This window comes from Nicotiana attenuata, unplaced genomic scaffold (assembly GCF_001879085.1).
Source record: "Nicotiana attenuata strain UT unplaced genomic scaffold, NIATTr2, whole genome shotgun sequence".
Taxonomy (NCBI): domain Eukaryota; kingdom Viridiplantae; phylum Streptophyta; class Magnoliopsida; order Solanales; family Solanaceae; genus Nicotiana; species Nicotiana attenuata.
In genome coordinates, this window is record NW_017670252.1 from 1,396,660 (window position 1) to 1,405,037 (window position 8,378).

General features: G+C 37.7%; 1 pseudogene; it reads left to right on the forward strand.

The window, feature by feature from the left end:
- The first annotated feature begins 3,581 nt into the window (after positions 1 to 3,581).
- Positions 3,582 to 7,690, forward strand: LOC109236710 (annotated as a pseudogene).
- Positions 7,691 to 8,378: the final 688 nt, after the last annotated feature.

The following is an 8,378-nucleotide window of genomic DNA, read 5'->3' on the forward strand; positions in this document are numbered from 1 at the left end:
TATTTAACCGGTTTTTCGAAGTGTTTGAAGATATTTATTGTATGGTGGAAATCGGACGTCTCAGAGCCGCATTATTTTGTCCGTAACCATGTTATATGGCTGTAGTCTTTAATATGGCCGTAGCCTTCGGGTATGTCTCTTGGACTTGTTTCCCAATAATATTTCGAATGTTAGTCCCCGAGTGTGATGGCCTTGGACTGTATACCGGAGGGGGGGTTCCTCTTTGAGGTCTTATTATTTCGAGCTTAGATAGCTCGAGTAGGTTGTCCCTGAGTGTTCGAGGTATGCTTGCACTTGGGTTAAGATAGCCCTTGGGCTTTTATGATCGAGTGAGGATTTACTCAAACTCGAAGTAAAGTTAGCCCTCAGGCTTCATAGATAGTCCCCGAGTGAGAGTCTGCTCGAACTCGGGTTAAGATTGCTCTAAGGCTTTTGTGTTTGTTACGGATTTCAGACATCTTCGATCCGCGTTAATTTGGCCATAGCCTTTTTAGTTTGGAACTTGCCCTTTGGGCTTATCTTGCGTTTCACATCGAGCTTGCCCGAAATGTCAGTCCCCGATTTGGGTGGCCTGTAAAGTCGAGAATTGCCTTTAAGGTCCTATTGTCTCAAAATGTTAGTAGTTTGATTCCGTTTGTTTTTGGGACGGCAGTCCTCAAGCATGGGGTCAGTTGTTCGAATTTCCGTCGTGGTCAGCCCTTAAGCCTATTTACACAATAGATCAAGAGTATAAAATATGAAATTTTTCTAAAGGCAAGGAATACCGGCAAGGAAAAATACTTCTCTCAATAGATGATTATACATGCGGGCGTGTTATATGTTAGGGTCCGAGTAACCTATACGGGCACGGTTCATCTGAGTGTTTGACCCTTACAACATTTTCCTATCGAGACCCTGCTGTCACGAAGAGATTTCCTTGCAACAAAGTAGATATTTGAGAGTAGTTCCCCCCCCCCCCCCAGTACTCGAGGCTTATTGTGGGGAACCCCGGATACTGTTGAATTGCTCTAAGTTAGCACGAACAATGGTTGCCTCGTTAAAAACCTCACCGGAAAAACCCATTTGGGATCAAAAACCAGTCTAAGGGAAAAATAGTGCAACATGTGCTTTAAAATCCAAAGCTTCGTGTCGATCCTTGTCGATAGCCTGCAAGTGTTATTCGAAAAAGTAGAAAGGATTGGACTGGGGTCATACCTTTATTCAGATTTTGGATACTTAACGTGATCTTCCACGGCATCAAGCCCCAGTGATTTTCGACTTCGATCATTTCTCCTCTCATTTCGTACGAAGCTTTACCCGGATCCGCTACCTTTATGGTCTCCGTTGTACGGTTGATATCGATCTCTATTCGACCTCGGCCCTCGATTGATGTCCCTTTTGATCCTATTCAAGGACCTGCTAGGATAAACGGACCCCGAAGGAGTCACTAGTTGATCATCCTTGACCCTAATCTTCGACTGATACCGATTATGTACGTTGGCCCAAGTGACAGCCGGGTACTCGATTAAACTTTGCTTTAACCGCTGTGAAGCTATGGAACTCCGAGTGTTGAGACCTGAAGTGAAATCTTGAACAACCCAGTCATCGGTGACCGGAGGTAAATCCATTCTCTCCGCTTGGAAACGAGACACGAATTCCCTGAGCATCTCGTTATTTTTCTGCCTTACCTTGAGAAGGTCTGACTTCCTTGTTGCAATTTTTATGGCTCCGGCGTGTGCCTTTACAAAAGAATCTGCAAGCATAGCAAACAAATCAGTATAATTAGAGGGTAAGTTATGATACCATATTAAGGCACCCTTAGATAGAGTCTCCCCGAATTTCTTCAGCAGTACAGATTCGATTTCATCGTCTTCCAACTCATTTCCTTTTATGTCACAAGTATAAGTGGTAACGTGCTCATTGGGGTTCGAGGTCCCGTTGTATTTAGGTATATCGGGCATCCTGAACTTCTTTGGTATGGGCTTTGGAGCTGCACACGGAGGGAATGGTTTTTGAACAAAATTTTTGGAGTGCATTCCTTTTAAGATCGGCGGTGCCCTCGGAATCTGATCGACTCGAGAATTGTAGGTCTCCACCTTCTTGTCTTTAGCCTCGATTTTATTTTCTCCCGACTCTATTCTCTTAGTAAGCTCCTCGAGCATTCTCATTATAGCAGGGTCAGTTGTCGAAGTATTGTCACCTGATCTTTCGAGCACTGGCTCGGTACGGCGAGTAGCCTCTTGTTCGACCCTACTTGGTGCCATGTGCTGATTTTGCAACTGAGCAATGGCGTTCTTTTGGGCTTGCATCATTTCAAATATAACTTGGAGACTGATACCTTCGTGACCCCTTCCCTGAGTACCTTGACTGTTAGTTCGACCCTCTCTGCCTACGCTTCCATCGGGGTCCCCACCTAAGTCCGCATTCAGAAGCAACATGCGAACCGACATCGACCGGGTTGACGGGTGGTGCTCCACCGAGGTCAGCTTGTGGCACCTCGATTCCTGGAGCTATAATATTCTCATTCTCTCCGTGGAGTCCAAGACCGTTATCACCATGAGTAGCTGCGTTTTGTGAGTTTGACATGATTTATCCTGAAAACAAAATACTTGACAAGAAACAAGCGTAAAATAGAGTGTTATACCAGAATTAACGCTGAACAATCACTATTATCCTTAGCCCCACGGTGGGCGCCAAACTGTTTACTCGAAATACGAGTAATATTTAAACTTGTAATGTGGTTATAAGGATACGTGATCTAATTCAATGCCAATTGATAAATAGCTAGATAAATAAAGGAATTAAACAATTTAAATGGATCAAGCCCATGTAATTGCAAGCTATTGACCCCGATCTGGATTAGACTCGAGATCAAGTGCCAAGAACAGTAAGAGTAACAAGAATAAGACGAACAATATGAACAGTAAGAACAACCGGGAATTAAGAGTAAGTAAAAGAGCAAAGTGCTTATATTTCTTAGTGGTAGCGTAAAAGATAATTTGTGTAAGATGATAATGATGATGATCCCCCTCTACAAATGAACAGGATTCCTCTTTATATAGTAGAGGTATCGTAAATAGGGTATGACTCTAATTTCAGAAGTACAATACGTGATTGATATCATTAACCGTTAGTGGTTCTATCGGTCCCGAGATTCTCGCCGAGAAGTCGATCGCGAATATCTCGCCTATTAGTTTAGCCTGATCTCGATCCCTTAGTCTTCATATTCTCAGAGCCCGAACTTGCTTCGATATCAGCTTACTCTCGAGACATACCCTCGAACCCGTAGAATCGGGTATCCTCAATTTTAACCGTTTACACTAACGTTAGTTGATACGTTTCTTGGCTCGAGGGTGATCAAACTCAGAGGCTGAGGCTCTTCAATTTGTGTGGTTTGCATTTATTTTCTTATTGTTAATCTCAATATGAACCTGTCTTCTTAACTTGTATCAAGTTATATCACGTATCCTTAAACCGCGTATAAATTCAATTGTTATCCAATTTTAAGGGTAAACATATTTATAGTACTTCACATGGAGTATGAGAAGGTAAGACTTTAGCTCCAGTTTATCCAAACTTTTCAAAGAGAGAAAAATAAATACATGGGTTCTCTAGCCTGTGAGAACTTCACCATTGAGCTACAGCAGCTCGATGCAGCTGGCGATACTGGAAGGAAACAGAGGACTCAGTGGCTGCTGAGTTCACCTGTTCCACCAAGTCTTTGGCGTGAACTCATTAACACAGTAAAACGAACTGTTTTGCCCCACGGAAAGACCACAAAACAATCAAGAAAAGGAGCTTTCTTCTCATTCATGCAAGGCTTATTTCCAATTCTTAAATGGGGAAGAAATTATAAAGATACAAAGTTCAAGCATGACTTAATGGCTGGCTTAACTCTTGCCAGTCTCTGCATACCTCAGGTAATTAGAAAGATGGTATAGATTAATACTGCTCCTCAATATGGCTTATGTAACATTTCATTAAAATATAAAATTTCTTGCAGAGTATCGGATATGCTAATCTTGCAATACTTGATCCTCAATATGGCTTATGTAAGTTCTGAATACCAGTTCTTGCTTTGGTTCATCTCAGATTCTTGTTGCCCTTAGTTTATGTGTGTTTTCTCTTTTTGTTTTAGACACCAGTGTTGTTCCACCATTGATATATGCTGTGATGGGGAGTTCGCGAGAGCTCACAATTGGCCCTGTTGCTGTTGTATCACTACTGCTTTCTGCTATGGTTACCAAGATTGTAGACCCTGCTGTTGATCCTATTGCTTATAGGAATCTTGTTTTCACTGCTACATTCTTCACCGGTGCTTTTCAAGCAGCGTTTGGACTATTCAGGTACTCTTTTCTTCTCCTTTTTGTTTCTTTCTTTCCTTTTTTTTTTTTTTTTTTTTTTTTTTTTTTTTTTAAATCTTTAAAATGGCTTCGCCTATCCTGGAATATGGTTGTTAATTTAAGTAGTACTTATCAGGTTGGGATTTTTGGTGGATTTTCTTTCACATGCTGCAATAGTAGGATTCATGGGAGGTGCAGCGATTGTAATAGGCCTCCAACAGTTAAAAGGTTTGCTTGGAATTAACCATTTCACAACCAAAACTGATGTAGTGTCTGTTTTGGAAGCTGTTTTCAAATCATCCCATAATGAGCCAGTGAGCGTCTTCTTTATTCGGAAAATTTCTCTTTCTTTATTCTGTTGCTTTTCAATGTTATTCTTTGCTAACTAAATTTTCCTTTTGCATCTTTTTAGTGGTTTCCTCTGAATTATGTACTCGGCTGCTCTTTCCTTATCTTCATCCTAACTACCAGGTTTATTGTAAGTAGCTAGTTTTTTTTTATATATATAAAAAATTTTCTCTTAGCATGTGGTAACTGTTTCCTTCATTTTATTCATCTCTTGGATTTAAACCTGAAAAACTACAGGGAAAAAGGAATAAGAAAATGTTCTGGCTACCAGCAATTGCTCCTCTTCTATCGGTTGTACTATCTACTTTGATAGTTTACGTAACAAAAGCTGATCAACATGGAGTCAAGATTGTAAAACACTTTAAAGGGGGTCTCAATCCAAGTTCAATTCATCGATCAATTACAGTTCAAAAGTCCACACGTTGGAGAAGTCGTGAAAATTGGACTAATTTGTGCCCTCGTCGCTCTTACTGTCTGTCTCTACTCTTTGTTCTTTCTTCCATATTTCTCAAATCAGATTAAAGTATACTTATCCAAAAATGCTGTAAAATTTTCCTCAGGAAGCCATTGCTATTGGCCGATCTTTCGCTTCAATCAAAGGCTATCATCTTGATGGAAACAAAGAAATGGTAGCCATGGGATGTATGAACCTTGTGGGATCCTTAACTTCTTGTTACACAGCAACTGGTAAACTGTCAATTAGACAATTCTTTTTATTTTTGTTCTCTATTTTCTTTTTGTAAAAATTACGCAATAAGTTTTGAATTTAAGTTATATATGCTAATAGTTTATAGATATTTTAAAAGTCTAGTGAATCTTAACGTATGATATTTTTATAAGGATGCTACTTGTATTACCTTATAACCGACCTGAAACTCATAAATCTTTTACTATTATCATGGATGCAGGTTCATTATCAAGAACAGCAGTGAATTTCAGTGCAGGATGTGAAACTGTGGTGTCAAACATAGTTATGGCAATCACAGTTCTCATATCTCTAGAGTTGTTAACTAAGCTATTGTATTATACTCCATTGGCTATACTTGCATCAATTATCATATCAGCTCTTCCAGGTTTGATTGACATTAATGAAGCATGTCATATTTGGAAAGTGGACAAGACAGACTTCATTATTTGCATTGATACCTTCTTTGGAGTACTCTTTGGCTCAGTGGAAATTGGTCTTCTAATTGCGGTAACTAAACCTTTCCCCACAAATACCTAATTACTAGCATGAGTTTCATTTACAAAAAGAAAAGAAGTTGTATGTTAATGTGAAATACCAAATAATTAGAAGAAATAGATATCATCTGAAGGTTCCATCCGTATAAATTATATGGAGTCGGATGCTTTTTAGCAACAGTATGACAATAAGTGATGCTTTTTCGAAAATAGAAGACTCATGTCCCCTCTTTGGTGATATTCTTGTCCTATTCTTTTCATCTTTAGTAACCTTTGACCACAAGACAACAACTATGCATATGCTTTATGGATGAGGTAGCATTTTAATGAGCATATCTGATACCATGCTAAGTGCGTAGCCACAAAGAAGAAAGGTTCATCTTATCTATCTCTAATTTCTCAGTCCAATTATAAGGAGGTTTACTCGTAAACCTAAAAATTCCATATTAGGTATCTTTATTAATCAACTAGCAGGAAATCTTGAAAGTCGAATTGGAGTACTAACATAATTGTTGCAATTTCATCCTGTAAGATAATGCGTAGTAATGAGACTTGAACCTAAGATATATGGATGTTCATATAGCACATTGATGTGTACGTTACCGCCTCATATGAACGCTTGAGTTGTTAGAATGAGAACATATTTTAACTACTTAATTTTGTCTTCCAAAAAAATAACGCGAGAACTCCTTATAATTTTTTATTTTTTTTTTATTTTTTTTATTTTTTTTTATTTTTTTTTTTTTTTTTTTGTGGATGCCTCTGTTGGGGTTATTGCATTTGCAGGTAGGCATCTCATTTGGTAAAATAGTACTTGAAACCATCCGACCAAGTATACAACTACAAGGAAGACTTCCTGGGACAGACACCTTTTGTGACATTACTCAATTTTTTATGGCCACTGAAATGCCAGGAATCTTGATAATTAGAGTCAACAATGCTTCACTCTGCTTTGCAAATGCTAATTTCATAAGACAAAGGTATAATTCAAGTTTCATGGAGGAAAATGAATTTTTTTTTTTAATTATTCTCAAATTTGTTAAACCTGTAGATTTTTCTTATTTAAGGATATTGAGCGCAGCGACAAATGAAAGTGAAGAGCATACCAAGGAAAAGATTCATGTTTTAGTACTAGATATGTCAAGTAAGTTTCTTTACCTGCATAACATCCACATGTTGTCTTGTTTCTTTTAATTACATAGATTACCATCTCTAATACGTACTACATTGATCACATTTTTTGCAGATATAATGAGCGTCGATACTTCTGGAATCGTTGCATTGGAAGAGTTGCTGAGAGAATTGGTTTCACGGGGCATACAAGTTAGTCTTTCATCATTTGCTCTCTAACTATATGCTACAACAATATAATGTCAACAATTTCAATCGTTTCATTTTTTGGTGGCGTTATTTTCTCAAAAGTAGGTTTAAAAAAAGGGATTTTTATCTTTGGAAAAAGTTTATTATTTTATCCTTAATGACATATTTTTATGGCTACATAAATTTAAGATTACAAATTTTATTTTCTTTCTTAAGTTCATATTGAGTTAAACTCTGCCACATAAATTGAAAATAGAGGGAGTGCTAATTTTTTGTTTTTTTAAATTAAGAAAAAAGGGAAAGAGAATCATTTTTTACAAAGGAAATGACGTTTTCCTCCTCTGTTCTTTTCTTTCTTTTCTTTTAATCTGTCGCAGTTAGCTATAGCTAGCCCAAGGTGGAAAGTTCTTAACAAGTTGGAGGCAGCAAAATTTCTAGAGAAACTCGGAAAAGGGTGGATTTTCCTCATAGTGGGGGACGCTGTAGATGCCTGCGTTAATATCAAGAACAATTGCTGAAATCTTATGGTATTAATGTTATTTGTTGTATAAATACGAGAGGCGGACCTATGCTACACCGAGAGGGGTCACCAACATTCGTAAAGTTCAGCAAAATTTTTATGTATACAAGTATATGTCATTAGAAAATAGTGATAGATTAGTAGCGAATACTCTATATATAAAGCAGATTTTTGTTGAATCAAAAGTACACTCCCAACTTTTAAATTCTGAGTCCGTCTCTGATAAATACCATCGAGAGAATGTACCAATTGACGAATTAATTTTAGTTTCGACAAAATAGTTGTTGTAACACGTACAATGGATGTCTCTGGAATTATCACTAAAAAAAGGGGAAAAAAAGAAAGAAAGAAAGACTAACTGTGCGGTAATCGGTGAGAACAATGTACCAATAGACAACACTGCATGTTTTATTAGCGTTAGGATATCACGAGTTACTTTTGTCTTTTCAAAATCAAAGTGTCATCGGGATTTACGATGCTATGGTATTATAGACGAGGTAAAACTAACAATGGAATTGTTTTTGTCTATCAGGCAAATAGGACATGTGTTGCTTAAAGGTATAACAGTCTATTGTTGGGAATATTCTCACCAAGTACAATTAACTTTTATTTAATTAGAAACTGCATATTTTATTCTTTCTATTTACCCTAAAAACGGAAAACAATTGAATTTATATACGATTTTA